General features: G+C 31.1%; 1 protein-coding gene across 1 annotated transcript in view; it reads left to right on the top strand.

The window, feature by feature from the left end:
- Positions 1-20398, top strand: part of LOC137931641 (acetylcholinesterase-like) — a 42210-nt gene that overhangs the window by 884 nt on the left and 20928 nt on the right. The gene's annotated exons all lie outside the window — the stretch shown is intronic.

The following is a 20398-nucleotide window of genomic DNA, read 5'->3' as shown; positions in this document are numbered from 1 at the left end:
TTTGAAAACATATTTTTCTTTAAAGAAAATTAACAAAAAGTCATCAAAGATATGAAATATATTGAGTCATCGAGAATTTACTAAAACAATTATATTATTTTAACGTTGAGAAAATTATGTCCATATGATAAAATTGCTTATTAAAGTATAACTATTATATTCCATTTACAAAAAAAAAACAAAGACATCATATATAATCATATCAACACCAAACATGGATATCGATATTTTCATCGATACGCCGATACCCTAGTCTATTATGCAATAGCGGCATCGATGTAGCTCTTTCATGTCAGATGCACTAACAAGATGTTGATAACAATTGATTATCGATCTGTATTATTTTATGTTATATATCTCTTTGATTTTTATTACATCAAATTGTACATGATTGAATTTTATCGTTTATTCTACGTTATGTTGAATAATGAGTATTGGTGTTACAAGTTTCAATAAACCTCTTTAACTATTTTTCAAAATTTTATTACGCTCTTATTTTTTTATTTCATGACGTTTAAAGTTTGAATTAAATTAAACGTCGTAAACAATTTTAATAACGCTATAAAATTAAAAACAAATTGCGTAATGTTTTTTTTTTTTAATTTAGTTAAAGAGGTTTATAAGAACAATTAGATATTAAGAAAAATACAAAGAAAGAATTACGATTCTTACAAAATTAACATTTTTCTAAACTCTAAAGACTATATATCGTTGCATATTATGTTTCTTTGGTTAGAAATACTTTGCAGTTACAATGACGATGTAATAAAGCTATGATGCATGTAATTACAAAGCCTTAAGATGTTTATTAGTTCTGTTACTGTTCTGTTCTGTTAATTTGCTCTTAAGAAACAGTATCATGGTAATTGAACATGGTATGTACATGTAGATGGTACACAGGACTTTTTTCAGCTCGAAAAATTAATAAACACGCAAAAAATAATATGTGCTCAATGACCTCAAAATTGTTTGATCTTATACTGTATGTCTTCTTTTCCATCTCTTCGTCATCTTCTCTTCTATAATCTATGTCTTATATTTCAAGATTACGTGAGATTGTGTATCAGAGTTCCTATATATAGATAAATCATAGATACTTTTTGGTAGTATAGCAGTGAGCTGTAAATGTCATATAAATGCATAAAAGCAAAGTTCAATTTCTTTACATACGTCCATGTTAATTTTAAACCGAGTAAATTTTAAACTACGTGAGTTTAAGATATCATTTACACTTTGCTAATGAAATTATGACTCTTTCAGTGGAACTTTTTCTGCCGAACTACTATTGATATTGAAGCTTGATACCTACGTAGTTTTTGTTTAAATATTGTAGTCTTCCGATATGCCCGATTTTGTTGACTGAGTAATACACCAACTTATAGATCAATCAGAAATTAATGCAAGAAATATCAATATCACAGGTTAAATAAGCATCTTTACAAAAACACGTCGGTTTGTATAGAGTGGTAGAACAATTGACATAAGATAAAGAGGAAGCTTCGACACCATGTAAACCGTGTACGTGTAAACGACTCCTTACCTTTTCACAATTAACCAAAAAAAAAAGCTGTGAGTTTTACTGTAACAACTCTCTTCAGCGAATGCATGAAGACCTATGACAAGGGAAGACTACTAATTAAAATCAATTACATGTTGATTAATTTGCGCTTATGCTCTTAAAATAACCTGCACAAGGTTATTTTCATAGAATTAAAGCTGCTCATATTCGATTATTGACACCGCCTATGTAATAGCGCACCTCAACTTATAGATGTCTATCATCATCTTCATCATTTCAGTTACAGGACTACCACAGCTGGACATAGGTAGTCTGATAAATTATTGAATTTGTTTACCTCACAAATTTGTTATTTTTTTACGATTGCGTACTTTCTAGTCCATTCCATATTATAATGCCTCATAATGAATATAAGTAAAAACATTTGAGGATTTGTAATTCGGAGTTCAGAAAAAAATTGCGTATTCTGAAATTGTATTTATAAGAAAGGCAGATAAATATTGTCATCTTTAAAAAGCAAAACTTTAAATAACTAATTTTTTGACCTCTAAATAAATTATACATGAAGAAATTATGCTACAAACAACTGAAGCCCTGTTAACCCATTTTGTACTCCGTGTTATTCTTTGATTAAAATTTTATTAACAAATAAGTCATAAATTTTGATAAAAGAATAACACGTGGAATAATGTAGTTAAATAGCGCTTCAATTTTCCTTGTTGAAATATAAAGACTGAATAAACAGCGTTAAGAGTAGCTTCCGTCCGTTTCGTCTCTGCAGCTTATTAGGTTCGATGACAGATGCGGACCGTTGGATTTCTTATTCCCTATAAAACAGAGAATATTACTACTAGGTTTATAAGATTTTCTATAAAAGAATTTTTTTTTGGCTAAGCCTTACTATTTTTTAAATTCTTCTTCTAAAATGTTGTCTCGTCTTTGATAAATGTGCTCAATAAGACTGACTGATTTGACCACACCCATTGCAAAATTGCTTTTTACAACTACTTTCTAGATATACTTGATTTATAGACTATCTGCCCTTGCGCTATCATTACCTACGGTAGACAGGTGACCATAGACAAAGGTCAAATAATTTTAAACGAAAAAGCTTATATTGTTTTCGTAAACTTTGTACCGAAATAAAGAAATATTAACCTGATAAATGGTGAGTAAAGGATCCTAAACAAACATGTTTATGATATTGTTCATAAACTTGCGAAACGTGGGAGGAAAATATACAGATTTAGGCAAATTAATTTGGCCTACTGGACCAAATAATTTTCTTGTTATTTAGAGCTCCGGGCTAGAATACCAAATCTCTGCCTATTGAATAATAAAAAAACTATTTGTGATGTAATTAATATTAAGTCAGAAACTTTAGAAACTACACAAACAGAATTAAGCATAAAACTAGTTTGTCTTCTTAATTTAACCTACAACTTGTTTACAATGATAAAAACTAGGGTTTCTTAAATTTGTTTTCCAAGATGAAAAGAAACTCTTTATTTGCTCTGTAGTATGTGTCTTATTAGGATTTTTCCAACGTTATTATACAAAAGATGTATTCCTGTATCAGGTCTTTACATATCAAAGAGCCGTAAATATAAACGTAATTAAACTGAAATAACAATATAAATTAATTTATAAATGTGCACTATTGTTAAAGATGTGTTTCCGCGAGTTTGATTCGACGAATCCTTTGTAGGTGATTTTAACTGCCCTAACGGATATCATTTTATTTCCAGTTGGAACAAGGTTTGAAAAGTTTGTAGGTGTCGGAGTCTTAGTAACTGCTTCTCTAATATTAGCAAAATGTCTGTCTGTCTGGCAGTGTGTAAAAGGCTGCTGCCTTAAAGGAGCTCTTTACTATAGCAATTGTCCTGTTGTCTCGATTATTGAAGGGGCGAGCTTTTCCATCATCGTTTGCAATTGTTAACAATACATATCAGCGGTAATTGAAGTCTGAATTGATGCAAAAACTAATGAATAACTAATTTCGAACAAATTTGTGGAAACAGCTTTAACTTAAAATGATTTTGAAGTTAGAATTTTTGTATAAATTGATATAGATATTTTGATTTCAAAATAACCAGTATGGAGTAACAGAAATTTTATAGTTTTAACGGTATCGGAGGAATACTATAGATATTACGAATTTATTATAGTGAAGAAGTATATTTCTTTATTGAATAATTAACTGCAAAACTGTGTAAAAATTCTAGTGAAAGCAAAAATCATCTTAAGTTTACATTATTTTAGTGTTGACGTTTTGATTACTTCAGATGTAGATTAATTTGCCACCGTTGTGTATTTGAACGAAAACTTTAAAAAATTTACTTCTACGATATTAAAATAACATTTAATGACATTAATCTTACAAAAAATAAAAAAAAATAATTTCCACTTGGAATTAAAGTATTTTATTGGATTCGGTACAGTCTATTTTTTTTCGAATAGGCAACTAAATAAATTAAATAAAGCCTTTTAAGAAATGCACGAATACGTTTTTCGGATGATGACGTAATGTCTATCCCTTAAAACAATGTCTATAGATAATTTTCTCTCTTCCTCACAAAAGAGTTAATTTAACAAGCCACAGATAGATACCGTTTGAAGTTACATACGATATTACCAAAAAGAGTAAATACATTTTAGTGAGAAATTTTCAATAAATACTAGGTACAACTAAAACATAATAATCCTATTTTATTTATTTATAGAATATAACTGGTACAATCGGTAATATGTTAACATACTGGAAATGAGTAATTAATAATTGTTATTTTAAAAAATTAATAAAAATTTCTATGTCATTTATGTTACTGTTGATTACTATTAATATTTAATATCAATGGTGGCTAATAAAATTAAATTGTAATTAAAAAATAAAGTTAAATAAACAGTCCACAGTGCCCCAGTATTGGACAGCAAAATATTAATTGATATGGTCTTTTACGCCGTTATTACAGCTTTATAATCTAGGCATCATTATCGACACTTACGTGTGTTTCGGCTAAAGCACTCTGCGATTACACGTGGTTATAATGGAACTGAAAGATCTATTGTTACGAGATTTGATAGTAAAAAATCTGCGATCGCATAAAAGAAGATAAACATTCAGTTCACGGATGAGGGCGCTGCGAGTGTGACTTTGACGTAGAATTAAGTATGATTTATGACTTTTATGAGCCTCTTCATCCTCCGGCGTCCTTATTTGCGTGCGGGATCGTACCATAATAGTCGCTTTGACTCCGTCTAGGTAAAAAGAAATTTCGCCCATTATTTCTCTCTTTTGCTTCAACTATTAATCATTTACTTTGTCAGAATCATAAATTCTGCTATGACTCAGGCTAATTTAATCTGCGATCATTACTCTGGAAAAAACACTTTGCACAGGCAACTTTTTTTTTAAATTATTTACAGGCGTGATCATTTTAACATTTATGGAAACGCATTGATTACTTATCATAAGTTACAGGCAACAAATTATTTCAAATTCATATTAGTTTATACAAGTGTATAAATGACCAGTATGAAATAGTCATTGTAATTAATATTTACAAAAAAATAGGTTTCTTTGCAAATTATTGTGATTATAACATAGTAAAAGATTCGAAAGTAGTTTCGGGTTTGTTATAGTAAAGTAACAGCGAAAGCAGATTTTACCCAAAGTTCAGTTAAAGAAATCCTACGCAGCACCGTTAATACCATAATGAATTATGGCGTCCTTCAAATTGGAACATAATAATGTTGTACTTCCTACTATAAAATTAAAACTAACTATCGCGGTAGCTAAAATCTCACAAAACTTATCACCAATAAAATTTGATTCCCTATTCAGTGTACAAAGCCTAGTAACATCATAAAATTGTGTTCTTAAATCATTTAACAACAAAGCTGACGCTGACGTAAGTAGTCATTTAAATTTAGAATTTACTATCGTCTATGTTGTCATCGTGAATACCTAGTTAGACAGTTTGGTGTGCATTAATTTTTGTTGTAGTTCATAATTATATATATTTATCAGTATATATCGATATGAAACATTATTCATCCTGCTCTTGGCCTCCTTTCACACCTACATACCTATCGTCTTCTAGATTTATTTATACTGTATTCACCGCATATAGCGATCTATAAAGTGCACTATAGTAAGCAAGTAAGAGACAGGTGGGTCTCAACTACTTCGACGATCTAAAGCTAATAGACATAGACATTGCTACTTATTTGAAAAGTGCAGGTCAAAACTTTTCCTTAAATTGATTTTAAAAAATGTTCACTATCTGATTCACAGACCATCGGTTTCTGATTTTAGCAGCTTTGGTGTCACGATTTTTAAAAACATTTATGAGATTACTACCTCGCCGAGTATAAAAAGATTTTCCGAAACTGTATTTATTGGAAAGATATTGTAATCAACAAAATCATATTAATGAAGACAGTAAAGCTGAGAACGCGAGTTGTCTTCTAATTCTTCAAACTTGTCGTTTATTAATGTGTAAACGGCGTTACCACATACCGAGTGACATTAGGAGTGATCTACTCTAATATTCACTTTGCCTAGAGAATATTTTATTAATGTATAGCGCCTCTCTTAACGGCACACCTCACCTCTCTTAATGATATGTCTCACCCGTTGCGGTTTGAGAATAACCGCATTGTGGCGTGTGGAACATACGATATATGTTTACGACCCTGACGGTAAAGCTGTCCTCGTATTTTGCTAAAGCTGTAATCGAGACTAAACAATTATTTATTTACATTACATTTTGTACATCAATTTAAAAAAATCGTTATCAATGTTTTTAATAATTAAGAATGCTTCGAATGCATGCAAGGCATGCTTTTATAATTTATGAACTGTGCAGATTTTATAGTCTTCTTAGTTTAATTAACTAACATGTAGTTAGTAAAATAAAAATGCCATTAATTAATAAGTTATCTGAATATATCACCTGAATGTACAAATTTTTTTGGTTCAGGTATCATTTTCACATGTATCAACCTAAAATTTATAATATTTCCGTTAATAATTATCCTAAATGGTTAATGTATTGTTACAAGTTAGTAACAATATCGATTAAATATTTTTTTGTATGGAAATGAGCAGTGTGTAAAAATCGCTACACGGTATTTTAACATTATCATGGTTATGTTCAGGATAAGTAGATCCGTAGACATACGAAATTAACTGTTGTTGCAGTGTAGCCGTTGAGGCCTTAAAGTTTTAGAGTGTAGACTACGGACCGGTAAGTATAGCGTTAAATATCCATCCTCAAGGTCGTGTAGCGCCCGTGTGCAATGAAACCCTGGCGCCCCTAGGCTTGACCTCCCCCCTCCGTGGCTATAACTATTACCTTTGCTGTTGTGACAAGAAAGTTTTTTCATATTCCAACAAGCTGTTTTATAAGTAGTTATAACTTAATGTATGGTATTAGTTACGGCCTTTCTTTTTATGACAGCAGAATAAGACTCATTGTTTTTACACCTTTAGCACATCTCTGTTGCGAAACTAAGCAGCGAACCGTGATAGACTCCAAGACGATGCTCTTAGCTGTCTCAGGGAGCGCCGCGGCGCCCCCCATGAGACGGCGGCGCCCGTGTGCATTGCACACCCTGCACTATAGGTTAAGCCGCCCCTGAGTCGACGGCACATTTCAAACTGGAATAAACACACTAGATTCAAGTTATGGTTCCTGTTTCAACGCCACAATGCAACTGAGATTTCGCAGTCATCTTTAAAATAATAGCATGGTTGCATACATGGATTATTTATAGGTGTAAAAGTTTAAAGGATTAATGTATAGCACATATGTACGTAAATTTCTTTTTAGCTTTTACAACTATTTTCAATCACTCTTTTTAAAGTGATAACTCTGAAATATGTTACATTAATTAGTTTTTGCTCTTAGATTGCAACTGGCTAATAACTTTTGGCAGTACAGTCTCAAGGCTCGGTAATTAAACCATGATAAATTAAATATGTGGTTATCCAAATTTTGAAAGAGCCTTTTATTACTATATTGTTGTAATGTTATTTATTATTCTAAAAGCATCGATTTTTGGATAATAAATACCATACATATGTAGCAATTGAGCTACATATTCCTTTTATGCCTTTTACACCAATAAAAATCACTCTGTATATTCATCTTATTCGATACAAATTGGTATAAAAATATGTAATAGGTATATATGAACAAAGTATGAATAATGTATTGACAGTGTCGTAGTCTGCCGGATTAATTCCCCTGACACATAAAAATCATAATAGATCCTTCGAACAGACGTTTTAATGATAAACGCTTGTAACATACTCGTACATTATTGTTACTGTAGCTTATTAATGTACTATTGTACAGTTCGCGATATTTTGTTACTGATTATGACCTCAGTTGTCTTTTGTGTCAATGTAATCATGTTTAATTTTACTTTAGTTCTAGCCGTCTTCACCTTGAAAATATCCCTAATGTTATAGTAATAAATCAAATAGTAAGTGATTCCACCCAGTCTAGCCATAAGTTCTGTGACAAAGAAAATATCCGATAATTTATAAAAATATGATTTTATTTATTTTAAGGATTTATATGTGATTATGTAGAGTGAAAAAGATATGTGAACTACTAATTCAAATTGTCTACCCTTAGCTTTAATGCACAGCTTTTAAACGGTCGGGCCATTCGTCGATTGATTTTCGAACGGTTTCCATTGGAAACACTGCTGCCTCAAAAGATTTCTTAAGCGACTCAATATTTGGGTGACCAAAAGGGTTTAAGTCCGGACTAGACAAAGGCCAATCATCAGTCTTTATGAAGCCTGGAACATTTTGATAAAGCCAAACTTGTGTAGTGCGCCTTCTGACCAGGGGCAAAATCCAGTTGAAATGACCACACATCGTTTTTAAATAAGGTGTTGTTGAGAGGTTTCTAACACGATATCTTGATACACTTTGGCTGAAGTTTTCACGGCTTTTTCGCAAAAATGGAGTTTTGTAACCTTTTGGTAGGAGACACCCCACCAAACCTTGACGTATGTTGGATGATGGCCTCGCTGAACTTTGGCCGTTACCTCGGAAGCTTCTTAAGAGCTGTGTGCATACACTCCGTTATTTTTTTTTGCTGTAGTGCTCCTCGATTGTCAAAATTTTTTCATCGGTAAAGAGAATTTTTATGTGTTTTCCTTCCACGTAACGAAGTAACAGCTGTTTTGATCTTTCGACTATCTTTTGTTTTAGTGCCTGATTGGAAGGTATGTCGGTGGCTTACCAAAGATACACATTCTCCGGTAAGCCCCTAGACCTAAGTTTTTTTTCATAATTCGAGAAAGTGTCCTGGGATTTCGACGAATTCTGGCCTTGACTGCATTAACGGCCTCGTTTGTTCATATAGACCGCGGTCGGCGGGATCTCTCACGGACATGATTTCAGTGAACCTTTGGATGGTACGATACACAAACATTCGGCTAATCCCTAGCTTTTTCAATGTATCAAAAATGTCGGCTGGCTCCTTACCTACTCTGTACAGTGCAGTTCCTGCAATCCTATTCTCTTTAGTACCCCACTCCATTTTCAAAACAAATAATTTCTAAACAAAAAACATACAATAATGGCGGATAAAAGTCTATTTTTTGACATAGATGCTACAGTTCGAAATTCAAATTAATGTTTATACTAAATGTATGTCAACAGCCATTAACAGAATTTATGGCTAGACTAGGTATAAAGGCACATAACATATGTGATGCTTAACCTTTAACTATGGACGTCATTTTTTTGTCACACTACCATGGACGCGCGGTCTCTCGCACCGCTATGTTCTGAAGTCCAAATATTACGTAAATATTAATTTTATTTGTACACTATTGTATTTATTGTTTTTTAGGTATATTAAAATTAAATAATTTCGAGGCTTTTAATCAATCTTTCTTTATTCGTAAATAAAATAAAGCATACTAACAATTAAAGGCACTTTTTGGCATACATTTACTAGAGATCAATTGTAGGACGAAAAACTCGAATGAATTAAAATTTTTAGAAAAAATAACAATCAAAACTAAAAATCTAAGGTTTAACCTAATATAAAAACAAATAAAAGTCTTCTCAAATTAAAATAAAAAATTTTTGACATTGGTCCAATTTTTTAAAATTATTAGCAGTCCCTGCACAAGGGTTTGGAACACTGCAAACATATGACCTGCCTACAACTTATACAAGTGTAATTGGACTTTCTCTTTAGTTTTGTTGGACAAAGAGGACATGTTTTTCGTTTTAATGAATCACTCTCCTGGCTAGGGGGTTCATCTAGGAGCATATCTGCCCCTAAATCTCGCTTCAATGTCATTTTCAATTCGTTTGGTATATTTGGTTTTATTGCTCGATTTTACATATGCGGAAGATCATCACTAAAGATTGGGCTATTTTTTTTAGGAATACTCCTCTTTTTATTTTTTTGCTCTGATGCTCATTGTGTAGTATATGAGCATTTATACCGCACAAGTCAAGAATGCAATATAATATGAGCATAGACCATCTTCTCGTTCAATATTCATTGACATTTTGAATGAAAATAACACAGTTTATGTTATTTACGCAGGAAACGAGGACGTGCGGTCCGACAGACCGCGGTTAAAGTATAAAGTAAAATAACTCAGCTAATTTGTGTCCGCCGACACAACCTATCATCTCAATATACGTTTCGGCGCTAAAACTAAAGCTACTGAGAGCATTAAACGCGGGGAGCAAGGGGAAAGGTGTAAACTCAAAAATTACAAACTGCAAGCGGTCTGTGAGACCGCGCGTCCACAGTTAAAGGTTAAACATCTATTTGTTCATATTATTATTCAAAGGGATAATATCTAGTGCCCCGTTTGTGTATGTTACCAGAAGAATTTCAGAACAATCCAATTTCATTGAAACGAGTATCGGACTACGTTCCTTTATAATGAAATCGTTAATGCTAAAAGGATTCCAAACGTCCTTTGATCTGAGAAGAGACCATTACAAACTTAGATGGGTTTTTTGTGGTCTATTTTACAATTTCCTTAGTGGTAACATGCTTCAATAACACTTAAAAATCCTACACATTTTAGTAGTTTTTTTTTTATTTAATTCACGATAATTTAGAGACATTGTAACATGGGACTGTATTATTTTATATATATCAAAGTTATTTATTATTATTCAATGAACCACAAATCCAGAGATTTACATTTATAGTGGTCACCAAACCAAGTTTTCTTACAATTATTAGTAAGGCCTAACCTAATCTTATTGTAATAGCAGTTTTTTTTTTAAATTTTATAACTTAAGAACTATATGTATTTATTTCCATCCGCATTTAATATAGAATGATGTTGCTTCAACACGAGATGTGTATTGAATATAAAATGATTACTGTTATTGTACCAGCCATGTACTTAAAGAAATTATCTAATTTGAATTGCCATTCAACGTTTAATTTTTATAGTTCTTGTCCTTCCGATAATATTATCGTTGTGGCCTCAATTAAATTCTGCCCCACTTTCTATGTCCTTCAGTTTTAATGTTGAAAATCTATGAATAATTATCCATGCATATATACTAATCCATTATGAAAAAGCTTAGGAAAGATGTCATTTTGATTTACTGAATGCGATAATATTATTTGAAATAGTTTTTATCGTCCTAGTTTCGCATAACAGTTATTTTCTTTTTTTTTTAATACGAAATATTTATTTCCATGCAAATTCAATTACATCAGCTTTATTCAGTTTTTTTTCTACAGAAACAGTAATTAAAAATATTTAATGGTTTAGAGAGATTAAAAAGAAATTCTATTTTCTCCCTGCTTTTTGTATAAGGAAAGTATGACTAGAAATATACAAAATGTGTCTAAAGAATCTGTTAACATCCTTTATTATTTCTCCTCGATTAAGTTTTTTTTTTATTATTTTGTGGCGTAACATATAGCTATAATCTTCAAAATTTAAATTTTGAGCCATTTTTACACAGTTGATTTATACCGTGTTTTATTTAATTATACGTCATGCTTAAAGTTTTTGTTACTTAATCTGAATAATCAATTCTATTTTTCGACTTCAATTAGATTCGATCTGACACCACTATATAATAAAGAATAAATAAGTTACATATACAAAGTAAAACCCAGAGGTTATTTGAGATAACCTTTTAAATGTGATATCAATGATGCATTTAATTTTATTCGACGAAAATGAAAGAACGCTTTATGAACATGCGTTAATACGTAACATAATTTTATTAACCACACTCTTGACTTTTAAGCCGATTATTTATGGTGAAATAAATGTTAAGCTATAATTTTTAATAACTTTCAAATATTTATAAATAAACACAGACTAAATGTAAGTAAAATTGGGATAATTTAGGATATTACAAATTATCTATAATTAATACCTATAACTATAAAACCACATTTATTTCCTATTAAGTTATTCGCAAAGATGTACTTTTTACCCTTCCCCTTTTATTATTATTAAAACTGGATTCTCATTTAAATGGTAAAATATTGTTGTAACGATCGTTATTATATAAAGTACCGGAATTGTACAAGCGTTAGTTAAACGATTGACAGTAACAGCAAAAAGTCTACTATGGGCAGAATTAAATAAGTGATTGGCATACTTGGTACTATTTTCATGTCTTAGTAATTTTAATAGGAAACCTTAGAGGTATCACAATTTCAAATTTATTGCTTACAATCAGATGATTGTTTTACATTTTTCGTAGTAAATTATGAAGCGCATTAAAAAAATAAATAAATTATGATATTATGAATTAAAAACATAAAAGTTACTAATATTTCTTTACAGACAGTTTGCTACAAAGAGTTAAATATTTAAAACTGAGCAAAATGAAAAGATAAATATAATAGACAGTCGTTTTAGTAATTTAATTTATAGATTTAGCTTTGCCAATCTTTCTAATATATACAATTTAATTCTTGATACATGTTTTCAAGAAATAAATTCCAACAAAAATGTTTCTTATACTCTCAACTTTAACTTCTTTAATTCAACTAGATCTCACAAAAGTATATTTTGGAAATGTTTCTATTCTAGACTAGACGTTGAAAAAGTTATATTAAAAATACACGTATCTTGAATACCTTTCGCTACATTTACCATAAAAGACAACTTTGTTTCTATTTTAAATGTCGTCTACGAGTAGATTTTCTTTGTAGCGCTACATGTCTCCCTTGTGGGTGTCATAACATTTTATTTCAAATAAGTCCGACTCACACGTAGCTTTTACTTTGTCACTAATAATATCTCTTATGTTACATGTTGTTTAGCCTTTAGGATAGGAAATTGTATATATTTAAAAGCTTCTAAAAATATACCATCTTAAAATAAAATTCCATAGGTCGCAAGGCTTGCCTTCATGTGAAGTAAAGCGTACAAAGCTGAGGGTTGTGTGCTATATTTAGACAGGTGTTCACTAACTTTTCTGTTACATTAATAATTAATGAATAATTTCTTAGTTTCTATATTTAATTTTAAATTATCAGAGAAATTCCCCGAAGAGAGTATTTAATGTGTAGGCAAGCAGTAACAATCAGCTAAATTTTAAAGTTATCCATATAATTGCCAAGGATTATAAATAAATTAGAATTTGTTTTTATTCACGTCTAATTATGAACACGTTTATGATAGAATTATTACTAGAAAATAATCCAATCAGCTACGTATAGGGAGACTAAACGCATTAAAAGTATCACGTCTTTGATGTCAATATTTTTGCTAGAAACAATTTGTTTTCAATAGGATAATAATGTCTGATTTTGAAAAGAAAGTTGGTTTATCGGAAAAAACTCCATTGGGTCAGTGTTGAAGAAGGTGTTACTTGAAAATGTTCAAATATAGTTAAAACTAAAACACTAATTATAGTTAAAACTTGGAACACCAAGAAACGTTATTACTTTGAAATAATTGCAAGTGTATTTTATTATCTATATAAATTAAAAAGTGTGCAAAACTTCGATATTATAATCATATTTGAGGGGCAACCACGGCTTTTTAAATAATTCAATATTCATCATAAGTCATGGTTATACACATTGTTCTAACAAGACCTTTGTCTAAAGTCATTGAAATATATTGGATGACAAGAAATTTCGTTGTTTCCCAAACGTTGCCCAGCTATGTAAATTTAGTTAAATAAATCGAATAATCAAACTGAGATGTATTTTTCAAATTTGCAACAAATATTATTGTTTCTAATTTAATAAAGTCAAAGTCATTTTCACAAAAAAATTAGTGTAACATAAAAAAACAGTAGTAAAAGCACAGAAGCAGAAGGTAGTCAAACAGCGTAAATAAAAGATACTACACACGCAAATCACTAGATTTTATCGTGAACGGTAAAAAATTGAGCACATTATTGTGCTCCACGCCTTCTTTTAAAAACATTAACTAAACACCTTTTAATGGTAAATAACAATAATAATTCTTTTTACATTTCAAATTGTTTTCATATTTCAGATTTAAACCTACAATACAATTTTTTTTAATTAAGTCGAATAACAATTTCATGTACTAATTAACGAAATATTAAAATAAAGTTGATAGCCTGTACCAGAGTGTTTATTTCTAATAAAATACATTTAATGTTCTCGAGCACGAAAAAAAGGAGTTATTTCATTAAGTATACTAACCATAGCTTCCATAGTTTCCATTCTATCCTTAATTAAGGTTTCCAAATAATAACCATCTGAAATTTTTATAATAGTCGTGAATTGTTATTGATTTAATACTAAAATGATATTGTATATTCTTTTTTATTTATTGTACAGGCCGGAGTTTAAAATATTTATTAATTATTTTGCCTGCTGTTAAAGGAGTTAAGAAAAGAGAGAGGATAGTGGTCTTTTTGTCAAGAGAATTTTCATATAACAATACTCGTACAAATATTTATAGCACAACTTTTATATTTCAATAATGTTTAAATTGTTCTTTACTGCTTTGAAATTCTTCGTAAATTATGCACCTTGAAAGTTCTGTTAAACTATGGCAATTTGAAGACCTAGAAACTTCAGAATGTCGATAGCGTGTTTCTAATATTTTTTGTAATTATTTCGTATAGATTGGAGTAATTAAATATTTACGAGTACACTTGCGGGCTTCAGTTAAACAAACGGGATATTCATGAAAGCGCTACGAAGCACTGTTTCGTTTTTGGAGCATACTTTATCGCGACCGTGGCGTGACTTAATGTCACCACTTATTACGTAGGTCGTAAGCTGTATTCCATTTACATAAGTCAATTCGCAATTTAACGGGTTTATTAAAATACTATTGAAGAGTTTTACCAAGGTCAATCAGGTTTGCATGTTTTATTGCTATGTGTATTTCGAGCAAATAATTTATACTATACCGTAATGCGACGTCATAATCAACGTAATAAACTCCTTATAGAATTTGCGTGATATTTAAAATCAATGTAAATAACAATGTTTGTTTTAAAGTAACTATTTGATTTTGATGATGACAAATATAATCTTTAAAACTTCTGGTTCGTATACCAAGGGATAGAATGAATATCAGATTTATTATTGTCGCATATATTCTTAAAGAATTGATTAATAAAAGTTCGGGTGTAGCGACATGTTTAGCGTGCGTGTCGAAGTATATATTGTATAAAATGTCATACCATGCAATAATAACTTACCATGCTATGTTAGCGGATTGGCGAGTTTAAGTGGTAGTAGGCGGATCATAGCGCACAGAACGGAGAATCGGAGGGGCCCTGAGTAGAGAAGTAGAGAATACGAACCGGCAAGCTCTGTGTAGAAGGTTCATACACGATGTGGTCAGAACACCTTGTTTAGTGTCTTAGAAAGACGCTGGATGCATGCCGCTTCCCTTCTCTTAGAAATCTATAGAAAAGGCTTATGTTGTATATGTTCTACAGTGTACTCCCCACATATGAGATTATGATGAAGTACCAGCTGCCGGACAATCTTTGTACATAATAATACACCCCGCAGGTTTAACATCGTGTCATGTCATTATAATTGCATCAAATATCATGTTCACATAATAACATTTATAATAATAAATTTAAAAAATATTAATTAGTAAATTACAGTTTAATAAATTATAATTTAACAAATATGCTAAAATGTATTGAATGGTTCTTGTTTGCATAAACCTTTTTCAAGATTGTATTGATTTGAATTGTCAGTTTTCTGGGCGTGTAAGACTGTTAATATCTAGGTTTTAGTAGAGAATTATACTATCTTTTTAAAACAATATTACTAACAATTTAATTTTATGACTATTGCAATTCAGTTTTCCTTCTGTACATCTATCATCTCGTGTCATGTTAAGAAGTGAAAACGTTTAATAGTAAATTTATTTAGGTAAAGAGAAACTTCAGCAAACTCAATGTTTTACATTTACGTTTTATTAGCGTTATCATAAAAAGTTAATGTTCCTATTAAGTTGACGCTATTGTTAATGTTTAGTATTCTTTAGGTTAATATGTTGAGAAAACCTTCATAGCTCTTGATAGTTTGTAAAATAAAGCGTTATCGCAACGAAAATTTAATGCTATTGTGACCTTTAAGCAAGCAATTGACCTTGTAATTACCATGCAAGAGGGAGCTAAGAATATTCATTGTAATATTACCTGTAGAGTGTGCAAAACACGATTAGCTCTATTAATTTTTGCTTTCTTATATGAATTTACCTTAGTAACATCATAAATCTTTTTTATATATTGGTTACATTTCCGTGCGCCGAGTGAACAAAAATGAAAGAAGATATAAATGTTGGATCCTGCTGAGAAAGCGATGGTAGTGAGGCGATGTACGACAGGTTAGGTAAGAAAAGGAATGCAAGATATTGTGAAGCGAAAAAAAAAAAGAATTAACAGAAGACATTGACAAGGATGAGAGATGAGTATGACAAGAATAACATTGCTGCTTTACCATGGTAGGGGAGAAACGTAGATCCCAAAAATGAAGGACATAAAAAGCTTGATGCAAATATTTAATTTTTTTGTTGATTTGGGGGAAATCTAGATGTACAGAGTACCCTCGACGTGGTCTCTTTCTGGTAAGGACCGTCGCGCAGGCGGCGTTATCTCCAAGCAAGACATGATTTTCAGTCAATTTATTCGGTTGCCTCCTTCAGGACCTCGATGAGACAGTACAAGGCCTTCAACGAATCTATCTTAACTTACCTAATTTGTTTGCCTTAATTATTTTTCTAAAATAATTAATTTTATCGCTTATTTTATTGTACAAATGTCAAGACAACAACGTTCGTATTTTATTTATGTAGATATATTGTGAACGATTTTGCGATAAAATTAGAAATAAATCTTTAAGTTTAGTTTCATTATTAACAGGAATATGCTGGTACATCGCTTAATGTCTCGTTGATCGGAGATAAGTGTGCTATTCAAGGCGCTGTTTTTAAATTAAAATATTGGAACATCTTTAATTCGACATATCTCATTAGTAGGATTGTACTAGATTATTATTATTATCGCGGAGACTCCAACATTTAATTGAAAGCAGATCCTAAAAACCACTTACAATTTTACATATTTTTAGACATTTTTGTGTATATTTCTCAAAGGCCGGAAGTTAAGCAAGATTTTAGATGTAAAATTGAGCGTAACATTATTTACAATTAGAAGTCACTAGCAATTTCGGTTGATATACTTCAAAATAAGTATATCTAAAGTGGTCTTTATGTATCCCTTCAAAATCATTTCCGATCATGGTCGATGAGGTCTTAAAATCGACTCATATTAAATGACATTTGTTTTTATTTGAAACATTCGAGACAGCTGTCTTACGTTTATCAACTTGTTTAAGAATGACTAATATTTTAACAGAAAGTATCATTGTTGTACTTTTATAAAACTTAACAATTCGACGAAGGTGCACAAGTTTGTACAAGATGAAAAACTTGACAAGTCAATAAGCGTGAACGGAGAAGTTCGTGTAAGATAATGTGTTCAAATAAGTATTTCAAGACCATTTTGACTTTATGTACGCATCGCACGTATGTAATAATTTAACTTGAAAGAAACCATGATCAAGTTCAATTCATGTTCCTGGAACACCTTATCGCTTTTTCATCATCACACCTAGTCAAAAAAGCATCCACATTTTTACAAAAAAATTTAAATAAAAAATAAACCGGTTATAAATCTTCGAATGTGGAGATTTAAGGCAATATGTCGTCAATATTGAACTAGATTTAACTAAACAGGTAGAAAATCGCAAGACATTCATTTTAAATAAAAATAATTTTTATTTTTACTTTGCAATTTCACTTTTTTTTTTCAAAAATGATTACGTAGTTAAGGAATTTGTGTAAGTAGTTTATATTAATAATTAATACTGATATTTACTAAATTCTATTTCTGTTCATTTTATTAAGAAAACTTTGTCAAATCTACTCCGGTTGGTAGAGTTTTTAAGTAAATATTTTGTATACAAAGAGAAAAAAAGGATTGGATTTTTTAAATAAATTGGCTTTGGTTTTTGAGGTCTCAGATTATTTTTTGACAAGAGTCTCCCGCCTTTGTATTTCACAGAATTAAAATTAAACTAAAAAATATTTTGCTGTACTATAGTATAGATTTATACCTGGAGACAAATGTGAAATAATTAATAGTTTGTTTTCACATAAAGTAAACAAATTTATATTATAGAAAGGAATTACCATTCCAAAGTTATTCTTCAATATCATTTTCTGTTCTTGTATTATGTTGGTTCTATTATATCCCAATTGTATAATAATTTGAATAAAAAATAATTATTAAACTAACAAACATATTGTAATTTTTTGGTAATAATATCGGAACAATTCGTAAAATATTTTACCGCCTATTTCTGCTATGTTAATCATGCACGCATCTGACATTTTTACTGACGATCTCTTTAAACTCAATAATATATAAAAATTCCTTTAATTCTCTGAATGACTAATTAATTCGCTACAGTAGTTTTGTGAATTAAGATGGACAAAGAAAGCTCTGTTCGGGTAATCTACGGATACAAGGCTTGTTCCTTTAGCCGTGAAATGAAACTTAATGTTGTTTTATGTAGTTCGTTATAACGACCACCCGATAAAAACTGTTGAAAGCATCACCAGAAGAGTAACCACAGTTCTAGTTTAACAGAAAAGTAATATATTAAAAATAAACGTGTATTGATTTATTTTTAAATTTTTATTTATGTACCACGTACAAAGATACACGGGTTTTTGTGTTTTTCGGACAGATTTGATTTGATTGATTTTTGTTTGCCATAAAAGATGGTGAGAATGTTGTTGCAGAGAAAATGTTGATAACCGGAAAAGAAGATGGGCGACGATCACAAGGCGGCAAACCCATTCGTTAGTCCAATAAGGATCGAATAACATTCGATACCGATAGTAGCCAAAGAATGCGTGATATGTGTTGATACGACGCAAGGAGGAGGCTTCATTTACAGTATGTTCGTTATAAATATGCCACTATTTAATGGAACCAGGCGTTATTTTGCGGAAGTCCATCCTAAGTAAGAAAAGGACTAATATATAGCCACTTCCGCTCATGCAGTCGTAGACGAGCAATAAAGTGTACCGCCCGCCAGCAATTTTTTTTTCAAATTTGACTCACTATGTTTGGTACTAATCGGTGTAACATAACTCCTGAAGATACCCCATGGGGGGGGGGACACGTGTTGAGTGATTTAGCGGTGGTAGTTGTGTAATTCGCATTGTTTGCCGCATGCGCATTTATGAGCGGGCTGGCGGGCGGTGCACTTTATTGCACGACTACGACTGCATGTGCGAAAGTGGCTATATATTGGTCCTTTTCTTAAATATGACACTTTCATGATGTTAATCGCAATATTTATTTATTTACTTATTTATATATACACAGTACGTCATTGAGTGGTGGTAGTATAGCGGTAGGGATTGAGTCTTGCGGTCGTAGGTCAAGGGTCCGATTTCCGGGATCCAGTATTATATACGATTCATACTTTGTACATTAATTATGTAGGATTGTTACTGCTCACAAACAAGTATCCAGAAGTTGGGCAGTAGCGTTCATATTGTGTACCGCAACACCACACTGCGATCGCCGACCCGCCTACCAAACGTGGCGATTATGATATATCCAAACAGAGAAATCTTTGGGGAGGTCTTTGCCATGCAGTGAACGTCTATATGCTGAAACAACGAGTCTCCACTTCATTAAATTAATGCCAGAAGAGCCTAATCTTATATTAATTAGAATCAGATTGGATATATAATGGCTATATATATAATGGCATACTTAAATTTAAAGTTACGAAGGTTACCTAAGCTTCTTAGTTTTGAAAATACCTTACAGCACATTAAGATCAATTTTCGTGTTTGGAAACCATTAAAATGGTAAAATTTAAGATAGTAGCACAGCAACTCATTTCCTAGCTTTATAATCTCTCTAGATTCCTTCACACTATTGTAAGATTTTTTTAAAATCTTTGTTTAATGAATTGCTTAAATTTATTACATTACGATAATTCCGAGACATTACAGGGGACTCAAATGTAGTACCGTACAGTTGCCCACAAAACAGACATTAATTTTATGAATCATACAAAAAGATATAACAAACTAATTTATGTTTTAAGTGGGTACATCGCTATTTTCCTTATATTTGTTAATGTAGTTATGCATATGGATTGAATTATTTTACAAAGGTTGTTACAGAAATATGTCATGTCTCTTTGGCTATCTTTGGTACAATGGGATTTGAAATGAAATCCTCTGATATTTCATTTCCTTTTATGTTTCCTACTATTGATACGGACATGTGGAGAATAATAATATTGTGTGCTTAACAGTAATGATCGGGTTGTCTGC

This window comes from Battus philenor, unplaced genomic scaffold (genome assembly GCF_028537555.1).
Source record: "Battus philenor isolate CCGP_79_NKW_IND1 unplaced genomic scaffold, ilBatPhil1.0.hap1 SCAF_8, whole genome shotgun sequence".
NCBI classification, from domain to species: domain Eukaryota; kingdom Metazoa; phylum Arthropoda; class Insecta; order Lepidoptera; family Papilionidae; genus Battus; species Battus philenor.
The sequence above is the reverse complement of the archived record's forward strand: the minus strand, read 5'-3'. Positions and strand labels throughout refer to the sequence as shown.